Source organism: Gouania willdenowi, unplaced genomic scaffold (assembly GCF_900634775.1).
Source record: "Gouania willdenowi unplaced genomic scaffold, fGouWil2.1 scaffold_85_arrow_ctg1, whole genome shotgun sequence".
Lineage (NCBI taxonomy): Eukaryota > Metazoa > Chordata > Actinopteri > Blenniiformes > Gobiesocidae > Gouania > Gouania willdenowi.
In genome coordinates this window covers 43,974-62,800 of record NW_021145250.1, presented here as the reverse complement: position 1 = coordinate 62,800, position 18,827 = coordinate 43,974, and the positions used below count along the sequence as shown (strand labels likewise).

The following is an 18,827-nucleotide window of genomic DNA, read 5'->3' as shown; positions in this document are numbered from 1 at the left end:
AACAGTTAAACTTATCATGATTAACTTAATCTAATCTTAGCTTAAATCATTGGTTCCCAAACCTTTTCTGTTGCTAGTTTGGAACCACTGGTTTAACTAAACCTGATGAATCTAATCCATTCCTGAAAACAAACCCTGACTTGTTTGAACCCCAGTTATATATTGGATAAGGATGAGATTAAGTTAATTATTAATAAATATGTGTAGATAGAATTAGAATAACTTTTCATGTGTACATATACTGTATGTAATGTTGATGTGGTGTGATGGAGCAAAGCATTGTGGGACATGTAGTACCTTCTGCTCGTGAGGAACCAGCATCTTTCTGGCTTTTTTAATCATGGGCTGAGGCTTGAGTTCCTCGTCTGAGAAGCGATGTCGCCGCGGGTCGAACGCCTCCTGGCCCGGCACGCTGGACAGCGCCAAGTCGGCCGGGTCGGGGTCAAAGTTCACCAGCAGATCACTGCTGCCGTTGGCGCCGGCCGCGGGAGGTCCGGGAGGCCCCGGTGGACAGGTGGAGGACGGCGAGGCATCCTGAGGCACCGCCGGGCCGCCTTAAAGAGACAGGAGAGAGAAATGCCTTAGTCATGGTACGATCTGCTGAGTCAGCAATTTAATTAGAGCAGGAACACAAACATGATCAACATTAATGTTAGCATTATAATAACGACCAATCAGAGCATTAACAGGAAACATTTGATTGTGTTTTTGTCATAATTTTGTCTATTTTTCTTGTCCTTTCATGTAGTTTTCTGTCCTGTGTGTTTCTGTGTCATATTATATATTTTTGCTTTGGCTGTTTTTGGAACCATTGTGAGTTTTTTTGTGTATTTTTGGAGTGATTTTGTGTAGTTTTGTCATAAATTGTGTACTTTTCATAGTTTGTACTTTTCATAGTTTTCTCTCCTGTGTGTTTTTGTAGTTATATTCTTTAAAAAAAAATCTGTGTGTTTTATTTTTGGAGCCATTTATTGCGTTACAAGTTTTTGTGTGTGATTTTGTCCATTTTTATTTTCCTTTTGAGTGTTTTCAGAGGTGCACCATATATTTTTGTTGCTATTTTGCATGTTTTTGTGGCTGCACAACATCAGAGCGAAGATGAGCCAGGACTGATTGATTATTATTATTATTATTATAAATAATAATAATATGAAATATAAAAATAATATAAAAATAATATGAAATAATAATAATAATAACAATAATAATAATAATAATAATAATAATAATAATAATGAGTCATTTCCTTTCCTATAATAAACCTGTTTGTGTATATCTACAGTGATTCTCACTGACCACCAGGGGTCGTCATTGAGCCACAAAAGCAACAGTGAAGCTAAATTTACATCAAAACAGCAGAAATAAAGATATTTCTTCATTCATTTCTTCAATAATAATAATAATAATAATAATAATATTTAACCCAGAGAAGAAACTGATAACGGTCATGGATTTGATCTATAGAAGTGTGACCGTAAAGCATATTTTAGTCACACGGCTTTGACTTTATAAACTTAATGACGACATGAAACACACAACATTATCACAATAAAATAAACTAAAACACACACACACACACACACAAAACGGCTCCAAAACACACAAAATTACAGAAAAAAGCGTGTGAAAGCTGTTCAATCTGTGACAGCAGGAGTAGCTCCTCCTCTTCCTCCCACGGAGTAGAGCGACTCCTCCACATTCTACAGCCCCTACATCTGCTGTTGACTAGTTAGAGTAACACTTAGTTACACACTCTGAGACACACTGTGTAGTAAAAAATGCAGTGACATGAGTAAACCTGCCGTTAAAAACCAGCAAAAAGATACTAAATGTCTAAAAAAAAAACACGGAAAACAAAAAGAATGATGAAGAAAACACCAAAATAAAAGACAAAATGTTTAAAAACACAAAAAGACACAAAATGAGAGAAAAAAACACCACAAAGACAGAAAACTATTCAACAAAACTGCAAAAATACACAAAACCATTGAATATACATCAAAGCATATTTCTTCACTTTTTTGTGTATTTCTGTAGTTTTTCTGTATGTTTTAGTAGTTTTTTGTGTATTGTTGCACCTTTAGTATATATCTGTAAGGGTTTTTCTTGGTTAACTTTTGCAGTTTTTTTTATGTTTTATGTTTTTTGTGTATTTTTTTGTCTGTTTTTGTAGTTTTAATGTTTTTAGTAGTTTTTTCGTGTATTTTTGTGTATTGAAGATGATGATGATGATGATGATGATGACTGTCTTTAATCTGATAATCAGATAAAGATCCAGTGGCTGACCTCAACGTGAACCCTGACGCTACGAACAAACACGGTGCAGAAGAAGAACGTGGATGAGGAAGTGTGTTACGTAATAAAGCGTCCCCTCCCTGTAATGTAAACACACGCTTCAGCTCAGAGACTTCCTGCTGCTCACAGCGCACGGATGATGCTCGTGGTCGTTACTGAGGGAGATTAAGTACAATTATGAATTATTATAATAATAATATTAATTATTTTTAGCATTATTTAGTGGCATTTCAAAGTTTATGACCCAAAGCAACAGATGCTGCCACTTTACGTCTTCGTCAGCTGCTGGAAAAGTGAAAAATATCTGTTAAAAACGTGAAAACATTGATGTTTCTTTTTTTCAATCAGTTTTACTTTCGACTTTACGCGACCACGGAAAACAGACGGAAAATTTGTAAATTATAAACAAATAAACGTTTAGCAGTTAACCACAATTTAAAAAACGTGAATTACATTTGACCAGATTTACAGCAATATCAAATCTAAATGTTAAGTCTAAATCTAAAAGTTAAATATTAAATCTAAATGTTATATTAAATTTAAATATGGATGGTAAATGTTAAATCAAAATCTAAATGTTAAATATTAAATCTAAATGTTACATCTAAATGTTAAATGTTAAATATTAAATCTAAATCTAAATGGTAAATGTTAGTGTTAAATATTAATCTAAATATAAATGTTCAATGGAAATGTTAAATATTAAATCTAAATGTTAAATGTTAAATGTTAAATTTAAATGTTAAATTTAAATATAAATGTTAAATTTAAATATAAATGTTAAATATGAAATATAAATGTTAAATATCAAATCTAAATCAAAATTGTAGTCTAAATCTAAATGTTAAGTCTAAATCTAATGGTTAAATAATAAATCTATATCTAAATGTTAAATTTAAATGTTAAATATTGAATCTAAATGTTAAATCTAAATGTAAAAATATTAAATCCAAATCTAAATGGTAAATCTAGATCTAAGCCTAAATATTTAATCTAATCTAAATGTTAATCTAAATCTAAATGTAAAATATTAAATCCAAATCTAAATGTTAAAATCTAAAATCTAAGCTCTAAATATTGAATCTAAATCTAAATGATAAATATGAAATCTAAATGTACAAAAGCGTAAACGTTTGTAAACTGACGCGGGGAAACGTTTTAAACTCTGAACACAGAAACGACAGAAACACTGAACACACAAACAAAACACAGGCAGGCACATGCACAATCACGCACACACACGCGCACACACACTCAGCAGGAAGCTCGATCGTTGCTATCGTCAACACACACTGACAGACGGTTATGTCACAGCTCTGTAGTCACATGACCTGAGCAGACACTTAACAAATATTTACAGAAAACACACACACACACACATGCACACGCACTCAATTATCGCTGATTTAAACAAAAACAAACAGCAACAAAAAATACAAAATTACATCAAATGATCAGTCGTGCAAATTGGAGAAAAAAATCATAAAGAAAGTAAAAAAAAAAATGAATGGTAATAAAGAAATATCTGCAATATGTACATAAAATGAAGCATAGACTAATAAATATATTATTGAAACAGAAACAGGAGAGAGTTAGTGAAGCAGTGATTTTTCTGAGCTGTGTTTTAATCTGCTCTGATTCCCAGTGGCTGTTCCTGCTGTTTATTCCTCTCTAATCCCCCCTGCTCCTCCCCCCGCCCCGCCCCCTCCCTCCCTCGCTGCTCCGAGGCGTTCTGCAGCAGCACGTGACGGTTGGCTGCACATGGCTGGAGCTTGTGAGCGTCAGGAACATTGAGCCACCGAGCCTGTGCTGTGTCACAGTTTAACCCTTTCATCATCAAAGCACACACACACACACACACACACACACACACACACACACACACACACACACACACACACACACACACACACACACACACACACACACACACACACACACACACACACACACACACACACACACACACACACACACACAGGAATTTAACATGCTGCGTGAATTTGGTGGAACACACTCATCGTACGCACAGATCTGAGCCTGAGAACAGTTGATAAATGCGGGTCATTGTGTAGTAAATAATACAGTGTGACATGAGTAAACCTGTATGAAAAAACACAGAAAAGACACAAAAGGAATAAAAAAAAGACACAGAAAACAAACAGAATGAATGAGAAAAACCCCTAAAACTACACAAAAAAACGATGAAAACACTAAACATATATACATATATATATATATATATATATATTAAGAATGATTATAATAATAATTTAAATAAGTTAATTAAAGAAATAATAGTGATGATAATAATAATATAAACTAGGCAAGGTGAAAAAGTATTTGGCAATTGAAAATTGAAATAAAATTGAAAAAATGACGTGAAGTTTGTTGTTTTTACTAATGAAATTGAAAGTAATAATGCACAAAAACAGAAAACTGACCTTAAATATGACCTTGAGTGAAGGTCAAGGTCACACATTGAAAGGAAATGTTGTTCAATGGTACCAGTCTGAGCACTGGATCTCAATTTCTGACAAAGTTTTAGAAAAAAAGATTTTTTGTTTTTTTTGTGACGTCATGAACTTTGACCTCTACTGATCTTTTTATTAGTAGGTCGTACAGCTTTGGTCTGATTAAATCAAATACTCCACTTTAGATGAACTTTTCATGAATGTAAGTACTGAACTTGTACGATACGTTTTGGTAGAGATATGAAACATTTTGGTTTTTGACACTTGACGTGACCTGACCTGACATTTGGCTCCTAAAAAGGTCGACTGCACATCCTTGACATACGTGTCATTAATAGTCTAGGAGAACAGAACAATAAAGAGCAGAAATAAATGTGTCCGTCGTCCTCTCATGAGACTTTAATTAATTGATTAATGCTAACCTGTAGTTTGCTAACAGCCATTTGAGTATTTAACCCGACGTGTCCGATAAACGACACACGGGAGTGAAACGATGGGAGTCCGACAAAAATGATGTAAACGTAAACTTCCTGGGGAACAAAATGTCTGTATAAATTAAAACCTTAACGTAGTAAAATGATAATTAGCTATAAATAGATATATTTAGTGAAAAAAAGTATTCTACAATTAACATTTAAAACTATAATATGGAAAACTAAAATTTAATAATGTTGCTACATTTTTAATGAACTTATTTCCCTCCTTTATGTGATTATTTTCTATTTTACATTTTCCCTATATTAGTTTATTTGAACATTTTTGTGTTCTAAATGTATTTTGTAGTTTTATGTGTTTTTTATGTTTTTGTGTATTTTAGTATATTTTGTAATTTTCATTTTTTTGTAGTTTTTCTGTTTTGTTTTGTTTTGTGAGAAATGAGAGAAAAAAATGTACAATATAATATATTAATGCATGAAGTTTATCTCATTGTTGTAAATAGACATGATTTATATAAAGCTTTATCACCACTGAAACAGTCTCAAAGTGCTTTACATATCAGCTCATTCACATTCACACACCAGTGGGACAGGACTGACATGCAAGGCACTAGTCGACCACTGGGAGCAACTTAGGGTTCAGTGTCTTGCCCAAGGACACTTCGACACATAGTCAGGTACTGGGATCGAACCCCCAACCTCTCGATCAGAAGACGACCCACTACCACCTGAGCCACGGTCGCCCAGTCTTTAATCTAATTAATTATTTGTGGCTGATATGAACTGAATGACTCCATGTTTGTTTTCAGGATTCATTTTGATTTATTTGGTTATTTTAGGAGTAAAAATTGTTGTAGATGCAGAAATAAAATGTCTCCTAGCCTCTGTTCTTCTCCTCCTTCTCCTTCTTTTCCTTCTTCTCCTTCTTTTCCTTCTTTTCCTTCTTCTCCTTCTTCTCCTTCCCATCACAGAATCCTGATTTTCTCACAGAATGAATTAAAAGCTGAGTGAAACGTGCGAGTGGAGGAGATTATTATTTCCATCCGACTATCGCTCTGTAGCTGAACAAACACCGCAGGGACTTCTGGATGGATGCATCACGCTCAGCTCAGTCACGTGTTACACACACACACAGGGTGTGTGTGTGTGTGTGTGTGTGTGTGTGTGTGTGTGTGTGTGTGTGTGTGTGTTGGAGGTATTTTCTCCCCCGTGTGGCAGCAGCATCATCATCATCATCATCATCATCATCATCATCTCTATCCTGGATCAACCTCTAATTCTCCCACAAACCACTTCACTCTGACACTGAGTCACAATAAAAGGAGGCACACGCACACACACACACACACACACACACACACACACACACACGCACACACACACACACACACACACACACGCACACACACACAACACAGTGTGTGACCTCGCTGTGAGCACTAGAAGCACAACTTCACCGTGAGGTCACGTCCACATCACGCTATTAAAAACAAGCATTTACGTCTAAAAAGGAAACAAGATTCCAACTGTTACCGTGGTTTTTACTACAGAACAAAAAGAACAAAACCAGAGCCAAAAACCAGACCAAAAGTGGGTTAAAAGAACAAAAGATTAAAAAATAACCATAAAAGACCAGAAATAGACCAGAAGGACCAATGTTAGATTGAAGAACAGACCAAAAGCCAACTAAAGGGACCCAGAACAGACCCCAAAAATGGACAAAAACAGACCTAATAACAGACCAAAAGCCAAAAAAAAAAAGACCCAAACAGACGAAAACATATTGAAAACAGACAAAATGACCAGAAAAGAGTGAAAATAGACCAGAAGGACCAAGTCAGAATGAGAAACAGACCAAAAACAGACAAAAAACTAGACCAAAGGACTAATACAGACCGAAAACTAGCATTAGCTTAGCAGCTACTGACTGAGCAGCTTAGCTTCCTTTTACTTAGAACACAAACCATCCTCACTGAACCCAGTATGATTCCTGCTATGCTAACTGCTAACAGTTAGCTCTGAGAACCAGTATAGGGTTAGTAATCAGTTAGCACCAATTGCTATCGCTAACAATCATAACCAGAATTACAGGCAGCAGAACTAATCGTTTCTGCAAATAAAAAAGGAACCAAAGGAAAATACCTAATCAGTGAAGACAGGAACTGTCCAGCTAATGCTAACGCTAACAGAAAGTGACCAAACATTAATGCTAACAATCAGTATCAGATAACAGCAGCAGAGATATTGTAATAGCCATTTAACGCTAATGCAAATATCGCATTTGAGAAGCCAGGAACAAACCTGCTAATGTGAATGCTAACAGTTAAGAGCACTTGCTAACAATCAGTTAGCGAAGCTAGTAGCAGAGTTATTCACGCCTTGTAGCAAACATTAGCATTAATGCTAACAGATTAAAGCCTGGTAGCACTGGTCCTCACAGCACACAAATGCCAACAGTCCATTTCTGAGCAATAACGCTAACAAAACCTAGCGAGGGCACTCACCGTGACACTCGGGACCCCCATCATGCCTTGGGGCTGCGGCGGCTGCGGCTGCGGCTGAACCGTCTCCAGTCCGATGAGCGATGACGAAGAGGAGGAGGACGACATGGATGAAGAGGAAGACGAACATGGCGGAGGAGACGATGGAGGACCTGGGAACTCTGACTGGGAACCGCAGATTGAGAACTCTGAGAAGGAGACAGGAGAACAGTGTTAGTTCACCATGACCCAGCAATAAAAACCAGGCTCTTTAACCATGACTCAACGATAATATAGCACACAGGTAAGGGATCAAACACGTACTCCGATTAAAAACTGAGTTAGAGCAACGACTCAGCATTATAACGTTCAATCTATGACTCAACAATAAGACACAGCTGTTTAACCATGACTCAGCAACGTTACTGTAGTATTCTAACAATGACTCAGAAATAATACTATAGTGTCCAAGCCATTACTCAGCAATAACACAACAGTATCAAAACCATGACTCAGCAACATTTGATGTAGTGTTCTAACAATGACTATACAACAACATTCCAGAAGAGAATGGCTCACAACGCTCTGGGGGGCTCGTCGGTGCGCTTAGGGGCAGGCGGGGCGACTTGCAGCTACCCCTTGATGCCCTATGCGGCTGGGGATGTGGTCGTCGTCCCTGGTAGGTCTACTCCCGGTGCTGCTTCTATTCCAGGTCCTTCTGGCTTGGGTTCCGGTCCCTGGTGGCTCTAGGCCCTCAGGCGCGGCTCCGGCCGTCTGCTGGGCGTGGGCCTTGGCTCCTCTGCTGGGGTCTCGTGCGGGGGGGCGAATGTTGACGGGGGGGCCTTGGGGTTGGGGGTTGTGATCAGTGGTGGGGTGCCCTGGGTCCTCGACTCCTTGGTGTTTTCTCAGGTGTGTATGTGGGGGGCAGTGGCTGCCTCTCGGCTTGGGATCTTGGGGGCGTCTGGACGGTTGCTCGGTTGTGGGGGGGGGGATGTCCCCCGCTCTTTCTGCTAGCCTGGCTGCATCTTCGGGTTCGGGGTAGTGCCTGGGTTTACAGTAGTGGTTCTTACACATACATTGGTCTATGATACACTGACATGTCTTAGACTGTAGATAAAACTGGTACTGGGCTTAACTTTAGACACGTTGATCCTAAATACCAGTTTTATTTATTACCACTCACTCCTTCCCTCTGTCCACAGACACCATTAAACCTAAGCTTCACACTGGTCACCAGACTGGATTGATTACACAACACAATAAACACAATATACACAACTATAACTACACATCTCACTCTCACTTTAAAAGAAATTAATTAATCTGTTTATTGTTTAGTTTATACCATGCATTCGTTTGTCCGGTGTGTAATTAATAAATGTACATTGTTCCTTAAATAGTAGCTAATTAGTTTTTATTATCATGTGATTAGTCTTATTTTCTATTATATATTTAACATTTTTTGTGTATTGTTTGTCATTTTGTGTATTTTTGGAATTGCTTATTTTTCCCTCTCAATTTGTTTAATTTTTGTGTCATTTGTGCTTTTTTTTGTTTTGGTTGTTTATTTTTGTGGTTATTTTTTATATTCTTCTGTTAATTTTTGTATATTTCTGTAGTCATTTTGTGTCTTTTTTTGTGTAATTTGCGTGTTTTTTGGTTGTTTATTTTTGTGGTAGTTTTGTATATTATTTTGTTGATTTTGTATATTTTTCTGATTGTCTTGTGTATTTTTCTGTCATTTTCTGTGTTTTTGAATCATTTTCTGTGTTTATTTTTGGGGGACGCACAGAATTTGGCGGCCCTTTGTTGTGTCCGTCTTTGTGTTGCTCCTGAAGGTTTTCGTGTTCCTTTTGTGCATCGTATTAAAGTCCAGCCCATGTGACAGAAGGAGGGCTTTAGGGATGCTTTACACCACGTATTTATAGCACAGTGTTAGCGTTAGCCGCTAGCACTGAGCAGCAGCTGCCCCAGCAGAGGAAACATCAGCCACACAGGACAGATGTGCGCGCACACACGCACACACACACTTTTGTATTATTATTGTTATTTTACATCATTATTATTTATTTTTATTATTACCATTATCATATTTTTTTTCTTTATCATTTATATTACTACTATTTAATCATTATTATTATTTCTTATCATTTATTTTTATCATTAACATTATCATCGTTTTTTATCATTATTATTATTATTATTTTATCAACATAATCATTGTGAAGTATTAATATTTTATTATTACTAATATTATTATTATATTTTATTATTATTAGTATTATTATTTCATTTTTATTTTTTATCAACATTATTATTATTATTGTATTTTATTATTATTATTATTATTATTATTATTATTATTATTATGTATTAGTATTTTTTATTATTATTTTAATTGTAGTTATTTTCATTATTAATATTATTGTTGTTAGCTTTTTTATTTTCAATATATTCCTGTTAAACGCTGTGAAAATAAGGGTTTTATTGTTGTTAAAATATTGTAGTTTTTATTAAGACAGTTTATCTTAATTTTTCTAATAATAAGTTTGTATTATTATCATTAATTGTAGCTCAGTGTGTTTTACTGCAAAGATTAACATTTTTAATTCATAATTATTGTATTATTTATTTTGTATTAAAAAATACAAAAATAATTTATTTATGTACAACCTTTATTTATACAATTAGTCTCATTGAAAATATTTCATCTAATTTAAATACTCTTATTTTGGTGTCTTGGTGTTCAAATGATGACTCAGCAAAACTCTAAAACTACTACTATGGGCATTTGGGGAAGATTGACAAAGGTTCAATGAGAAATAGTGTTCCAGGATTAACTGGTGACCCCCCAGGGTGGCGTTCTCTCTCTCTCTCTCACTCACCTGTGAGGGTATCTGTGCGCTGGCCGAGCTAGGCCCGGTCCCGTGCATGCCCATCCCGTTCTCCGTGAGGAACTCCTCCAGGTCCATGTACTGCAGCTGGAACAGGCCTCCGTCACACGGTAGCGTACGCTCCCACAGCAGAGGGCCCAGGAACGCTGACTGGGAGCTGGAACGCACCGGAGCCCCGCCCCCAACGCCACCAGAGGCTCCGCCCACGCCCATAGAGTCCTCGTCAGAGTCCACAGGTTTGTCTTTGTCTGGGAACGAGACAAGATAAAGATGGGATATAAGACAGGACAAGCTAGGACAAGACAAGACAAGACAAGACAAGACAAGACAAGACAAGATAAGATAAGATAAGATAAGATAAGATAAGATAAGATAAGATAGGACAAAACAAGTTAGGATAAGACAAGACAAGATTAGACATGAAAAAAAGATTATATACTGTATGACAAGTCAAGATACAACAGGACAAGACAAAACACGTTGTGTCACAACATGACGACAGGACACAACAAGACAAGATAAGATTAAGTAAGAGAAGATACTACAGGACAATATATGACACAAATTGACACAACAAAATAAGATAAGACCATGCATGACACGGCAGGACAAGAGAAGGCACAGCAAGACAAAACAGAACAACATGCTACAGGACAAAAAAATGCCATGTCAAAACAAGACAAGTCAAGATATCACACAAAATTACACAACAAACTGTTGAGACAAAACAAGACGCAGTAAGACAAGACACAGCCGGACAAGAACAGAGATGATACTACAGGACAAGATATGGCATGTCAAGACAAGACAAGTCAAGATATAACACAACAAAATATTGAGATAAAACAAGACAACAAAATAAGATATATACACAAAACAGGACGAGATACAACAGTACGAGACGAGACAAAATACGACATTTCAAGACAAAACAAAATATGCTGTGTCAAGACAAGACAACAAGACAAGATATAATACAAGAAAAGATAAGATCATATTTAAAAAAGGAAAGGTGAAACGAGACACGGCAAGACAATGAATAGAAGGAAAAACCAATACAAAATAAAAATAGGACAAGGCAAGACAAGATACAATATGTCAAGACAAGACAGGACAAGAAAAAATATGTTGTGTCAAGACAAGACAACAAGACACAACAGAACAAAATAAGATATGACAATACAAAAAAGATACGATTATATAAAACAAGACAAGATGAAGCAAGACAACAAAACAATACAAAGTACCAAAGAACAAGACAAGATACAAACTACTAAGACAAGATATGACACAACAAGACAAGCTATGACAAGACAATAATAGAGAGAGAGAGAGAGCTGCTCTGGAAGGAGGTCGAGAGGTCGAGAGGAGGAAGATGAAGAGGAGGAGAATGAAAGCACAGGAAAAATCAGAGATGACAAAGAATGGAGAAACGTGGGCGTTAGACAAAGCTCGCACAGAAAACTAAGAGAATAGAAGCATCACTCCCATAATGCAACACTGATTTACCCTGCTCAGCCAGCACTGCTATACTAAGCTAACAGAAATACTAGGAGCTAAGCTAACCCAACATGTGGGACTGGTCGCTATGTCCTAAGCTAACCAAATCTTTGGTATTAGTGACTACGTGCTAGGCAAACCAAACATATGGAACTGGTGGCTACATGCTAAGCTAACCCATATATATGGAACTGGTAGCTACATGCTAAGCTAACCCATACATGTGGTACTGGTGGCTACATGCTAAGCTAACCCATACATATGAAACTGGTAGCTACATGCTAAGCTAACCCATACATATGGAACTGGTAGCTACATGCTAAGCTAACCCATACATATGGAACTGGTAGCTACATGCTAAGCTAACCCATACATATGGAACTGGTAGCTACATGCTAAGCTAACCCATACATGTGGAACTGGTGGCTACATGCTAAGCTAACCCATACATATAGAACTGGTGGCAACATGCTAAGCTAACCCAAACATATGGAACTGGTGGCTACATGTTAATCTGATCAAATATGTGGAACTGGTGGCAACATGCTAAGCTAACCCAAACATATGGAACTGGTGGCTACATGTTAATCTGATCAAATATGTGGAACTGGTGGCAACATGCTAAGCTAACCCAAATATATGGAACTGGTGGTCACATGCTAAGCTAACCCAAACAAGTAGGACTGGTGGCTACATGCTAAGCTAAACCAAATATGTAGAACTGGTGGCTACATGCTAAGCTAACCCAAACATGTGGAACTGGTGGCTACATGCTAAGCTAACCCAAACATTTTGGACTATCCACTATGTGCTAATCAAACCAAACATGTGGGACTGGTGGCTACATGCTAAGCTAACCTAAATATGTGGAACTGGTGGCTACGTGCTAAGCTAACCCAAACATGTGGAACTGGTGGCTACATGCTAAGCTAACCCAAACATTTTGGACTATCCACTATCTGCTAATCTAATCACACATGTGGGACTGGTGGCTACATGCTAAGCTAACCTAAATATGTGGAACTGGTGGCTACATGCTAAGCAAACCCAAACATGTGGAAATGGTGGCTATATACTAAGCTAACCAAACATGAGGACCTGGTGGTTACAGGCTAAGCTAACCCAAACATGTGGAACTGGTGTCTACATGCTAAGCTAACCCAAACATGTGGGATTGGTGGCTACATGCTAAGCTAACCCAAATATGTGGAACTGGTGGCTATATGCTAAGCTAACCCAAACATATGGAACTGGTGGCGAGGTTATATGCTAATCTAACCATACATGTGGGACTATTGGCTAAATGCTAAGCTAACCCAAACATGTGGGACTGGTGGCTATATGCTAAGCTAACCTAAACATTTGGAACTGGTGGCTACATGCTAAGCTAACCCAAACACGCGAGACTGGTGGCTACATGCTAAGCTAACCAAACATATGTATGGAGTTCCTTCAGTCTCAGAGAAAGAAGAACATCTATTTTCTCTAACGCGTTGAACGCAAAGATTCATCTCAAAGTTTTTAACGTGTTTTAAAGGAATATGAAACAGACGCTGCTCAGACTGTCAGAAAAAGCTCTGAAATATGTGGAGCAGACATTTTTCCTCTTTAATGTGTTTTACATGTTTGTACATGAGAGTGATTGGGTGAATGAGCTGATACGTAAAGCGCTTTGGGACTGTTTCAGTGGTGATAAAGCTCTATATAAATCAAGTTTATTTACCATTTACATTTAGTCTGTGACAAAGCACTGGAACAGATCTAAATAAAAAGGTTTAAAATGCATTTAGCTTTTTCGTATGTTATGAATTCAGGGGATTTAATTTTTTAATGAGTTATTGATCTTCAGCTGTTTACTGCAGGTACAATAAATCACCACCAGGGGCAGCATCAACCCTCAGAGAGAAGCTCTATAAAGGTTAGCTCCTCTTTTTACACCAAAAAACCTCCATTTTATTCATTTGAGCAAAATTCAACCCGACAGTGTGGCCTGAGGCTGTGTGTGTGTGTGTGTGTGTGTGTGTGTGTCAGAGCCAACTCCTCTATTTAGAAACCATAAAATGGTGTAGAAATGTGTACGTTATGTGTAATATATAAAACATACAAACATGTGCCTGAATAATAATTTATTGCGTTTATTTTATTTATGTTTTTTTAAGGCGACGACTTCACGACAGTTTTTTTAATTCTCAACCATTTCATTTGAGGACGATGTGTCAGAAACTAGTCACGAGATAACACGATTACTCATCCACCTGTAACACCACCTGTTAGTGCTCAATGGTTCAGAAAGCAGTCACAGGATAACATGACCACCAGTTGAAGCATAACACTGACCGCTATGAACACGATCTGTCAGAAACTAGTCATGAGATAACACGATCACACATCCAACCATAACACCACCTCTGCACAATGCTCCAGAAACTAGTCATGAGATAACACAATCACTACTGGACCTGTAACACCCCCTCATTGACACAGACAGGGTGGGTGTCTGAGCTCAGACTTGATCCAGATCAAACTGATCCGGCCCTGATCCTGAACTCAAACGGACGCCCTCTGGGCCGCGCACTGCAGCTTGCTCACCTTTCATCTCGCAGCAGTCCTTGAGCACCCGGGGGTCTGCTTTGATGGGCAGCTGCAGCAGGGACTTCAGGTTTGTCATGGAGGTTAGCGGTCCTGCCTGCGGTCCGCTGGTTCCAAACTGGGGGCTCGTGGCCGCCCCCGCGGGCACGTCCGGAGGCAGGAGCTGCGCGAGAGGCCGTGACATGACTCCCAGCCCTGGGGAGGTGACGGAGTAGAGCAGCAGAGGTGGAGGTGAGAGCACAGGTGAGGCTGAAGCTGCTTCACCTCCACAGCGGCTCCATGAGGATGGACATGGAGCTCAAGGAGAAGTGGAGGTGGAGGTGGAGATGATCGAGGCTGAAGCTGCTGCTCCGGTGCACGAGCTCTACCTCCCTCTCTCTCTCTCTCTCTCTAACCCTCGCGCTCCTCGGTCAGCTGGAACCAACACGGGCCGATGGCGTGACGTCACCACTCACGGGGAAAGAACACTCGAGGGGCGGGGCTTGTAGGCATACACAAGCCCCGCCCACCAGCCTCTTGCCTTCCCTCTCACTCATGTTGCGTTCGTGGACCAAAGAAAAGCTCAGACAAAAATGAGGAAATGTTTTATTTAATAGAAACACACACACACACACACACACACACACACACACACACACACACACACACACACACACACACACACACAGATCAGATGGAGCTTAAAAGGGCTTTAAATTAATTAAGTTAAATTAAAATGAATTAATTTAAATATATTTAAAAAAATATAATTACAGGAGGATTGAAAAAATAAAACTTAAAAATATGACACTACATTCACAATCACGAACAATACTATTCCTAATATTAATTACAATTGTACTAATATCTCATTAAGTACTAACAAATATTTAATAAATAATATTGCATATATGTTCATATTCATGTTCTATTATTATTATTATTATTATTATACATTTCTGAATAATATTGACAATTATCATCATTGAATTAAATCTCTAGATGTATTTAAGAAATTATAACTTCATTATTAATAAATAAATAAATAATATTTTTAATGATACATGTCCATTTACCCTGTAGATGGATAATGTTAATAATTAGAGCATTAATATTACATATAAACATCTTCATCATCAAGTGACAGTAGCTTTAGTTTATGATTGTATTTAATTAATTTTACTTTCATATGTACATATTCTTTTTTCTTTGTTAAATGTTTCTTCATTTCATGCAAAATTATTTCTGGAGCATCTGTAAAAAAATAAATAAATGTGATTCTGATTAACATACTTTTTAAATTATTTACAGATTATTTTAATTAAAAAAATAAATATTTGAAGGAAATGTGAGTCCAATAACTTCACAGTTTTCTGTTTTCTTTTTGGTCATTGAACGCGTCGTAGATTTACATAAAGCACATTTCGCTTAGAGCCAATAAAAACAAGGGGGCGTGGTTGTTCCTATGAAGTGTTGACCGTGAACGCACCTCTTTACTCAGCTGTCAGTGAAACCATTAAAACCAGTGAGAGGAAACCCGCTGCTTTACTGGGAATTACCCCGGGATGTTCTCCACTGTGTGTCCCACAGCTTTAACACACCTTACTGTTGCTTCTGAAGAGACTTTCACAATAAAAGACAGGAAGCCACCAAAATGAACAGAATATGTGTTGGAAAATTGGATTTAAGTGTTAATATTCAAATAAAAGAATAACAAAAACTGATCCCATTAAATAGATGTTATTTGCAAAAATACGTGAGAAACGTCAGGCTTTTGTTTTGTAATTCAAAGTGAGCTCATTGTTGCTTCATTTCTCGTATTTAATCACACCTGGCAACCCTGGGCTCTCAAACCCACACAAACGTCGCTAAAACGCAGCTTTAATCGGTGAAATCGACTTTTTTTTCCGTCTTGATTTCATCCAACAATCGTCTCGCGCTCTCAAACGTACCAAGTGCACGCGGATCCAGCACGCGCCGAAGCTGTTGCCTAGCGGCGACGCATCCGTCGCTGTGATTGGCCGAATCTGGGTCACTCCGCCTTGCCGTTCACGGCTTCCCCATTGGCTGAAAATAGGTCAGAGTCTCCGCCCACCAGGCTGCCGCCCTGCCCCCCGTGCCTGTGCACGTGACGCAGCTGTTCAGAGTTTCTGAGAAAAATCAAACATTTAACGTTTCACAGCAGCGACGATTTCAGACAAAACGCCAGGGAAATAAAATGTTTAGACTCAACAGAAAAATGACAAATAAACCCACACGAAAACACGTGGAAAAACATATCATTCACACGCAGCCATTTATTTAATACAAATTAAAAAAAACAAAGAATAAAACATTTAACACTTTTTTCTGTTAATGGGATTTTTTATACAAAAGCAAAACAACAAACAACATAACTGAAATACTTTTTTTTTATTATTAAAGAAAATTAAACCGGTATAATTTGATCGAGCGGTCATTTTAATGGCCTAAAGCTTCACGAGGACTCGATTAATATTAGTGGAATAAAAGAAGACGTAAATAAAGCTAAACAAGAGGAACAGTTGTAATAAATAAGATACTAGATTTAACAGTTTTGCACAGAATGATTTAAAATATGTTTAACTATTTACTACAAAATAAATCACCAAAACAAAGCAAAATGTAACAAAAACGGTAGTTTCCCCACACCTTGAACAGACAAGTAAATAAAGTCAAGAAATGCTTTTATTTTGAAGTGTGTTCATAGTGTAATCATTTGTCTACTACATGCATACAAAAACAATAAAAATAAAAATAAATAAAAACCCATGTTCTGTAATAAAATGATAAAATATAAATATTCATGTCCTTATCCTACTGACTAAAACTAAACCCGGGCACAGAGAACAAGACTTTAAAGCAGAAAACTACAGAAGATTATTGGGGCCAAAAAATATAAATAAACCTCAAACAGAAAAAAATTAATCCCCCATAAAAAAAATGTTTTTAAAAAAACCCAAACCAAAAAAAAAGATTAAGATAAAAAAAATAAAAATAAAATAAATCAAGACCAGTGGCCCTAATCCTCTTCCATAGAAAACGTTTCTCAATTGATGAGAAAAATAAATAAAATGTTATTTTATAAAAATATACAAAACAAGATACTTTCTTTTAGTTTTACTAAAACTAGGATTATTACACATAATTAGAAAAGCAGTACCGGCGATTGTTACAGGAAGAAACATCTCCAACAAATTTTCAAATTAAATTCTTAATGTTAATAAATTTCAAATGTAAACAGAATAAACCAACCCAGGGAAAGTAACAGAGTGGTAAATGTTGGCAGTGTGTGGTTTGGAGGCTCAGAGGATCAAAATATAAATATACTGACAGTGAGCCTATAAATATAAATATGAGATGTTTGTGTTCATCCTGCTGCAAAAACAATTCCTAGAAGGTTCGAACACTGGAGGAAGGAGACGAATGTGTCACCTTTTATCTCTGTAGCTCCACCTAGTGGCTGTTTTACTGCACCTTATAAAAGCTAAAAATCAAGCATCATCTTCAAAATAAAAGCATCTCTTTTTGTCTTCCATTAGTTTTTTTTTTTTACTCTTTTGTAAATAAGGCTCTTGTTTTGAAGTTAACCGGAAGTTTAACGGAGGGTCTCTGAAATGTGTGAATTATGTCTACGTAAGTTTTCTAGATCAAATGGCCATGATTGGTCTATATATCAAGGGACCGGGGCTTATAATATATACACCCCACCCCCATTCTTATTGGACTTTAGAACTAAATCCATCGTTCAGAAAACTTCTGCTGCTCTGGATGACCCGCTCTCTCCACAGGTAACTTAGGAATCCGACATAAAACAAATAAAACGACAACAAAAGAAACGCAAAAAATTCTATAAACACAAAGGCTTAAATATTAATGCTAGCCCTCTTTTTTTTTTTCTCCAGACTTTATCTGATTCCATTTCTACTCCACCATTTGTCACAGATTAAAATGGCCAAAATTAAAGGTAACACGGCACGAAACATTTCAAGATTTTTTTTTTTATTTGAGGGTTTTCAACAAACTCACTTTTTAGCCAAAAAACAAAACAAAAAAGGATAGCAATTTAGTATTAATAATATTACATGTTTTAGTTGTACAGAAATAAAAGAAAATACACATGTGGACAAACAGGACCTAAGAGAGTACATGTTGCTCGTA

At 37.1% G+C, this 18,827-nt stretch overlaps 1 pseudogene; it reads right to left on the bottom strand.

The window, feature by feature from the left end:
- Nucleotides 1-213: 213 nt before the first annotated feature.
- LOC114460898 (thyrotroph embryonic factor-like) lies at nucleotides 214-15,124 on the bottom strand (annotated as a pseudogene).
- Between the last annotated feature and the right edge of the window lie 3,703 nt (nucleotides 15,125-18,827).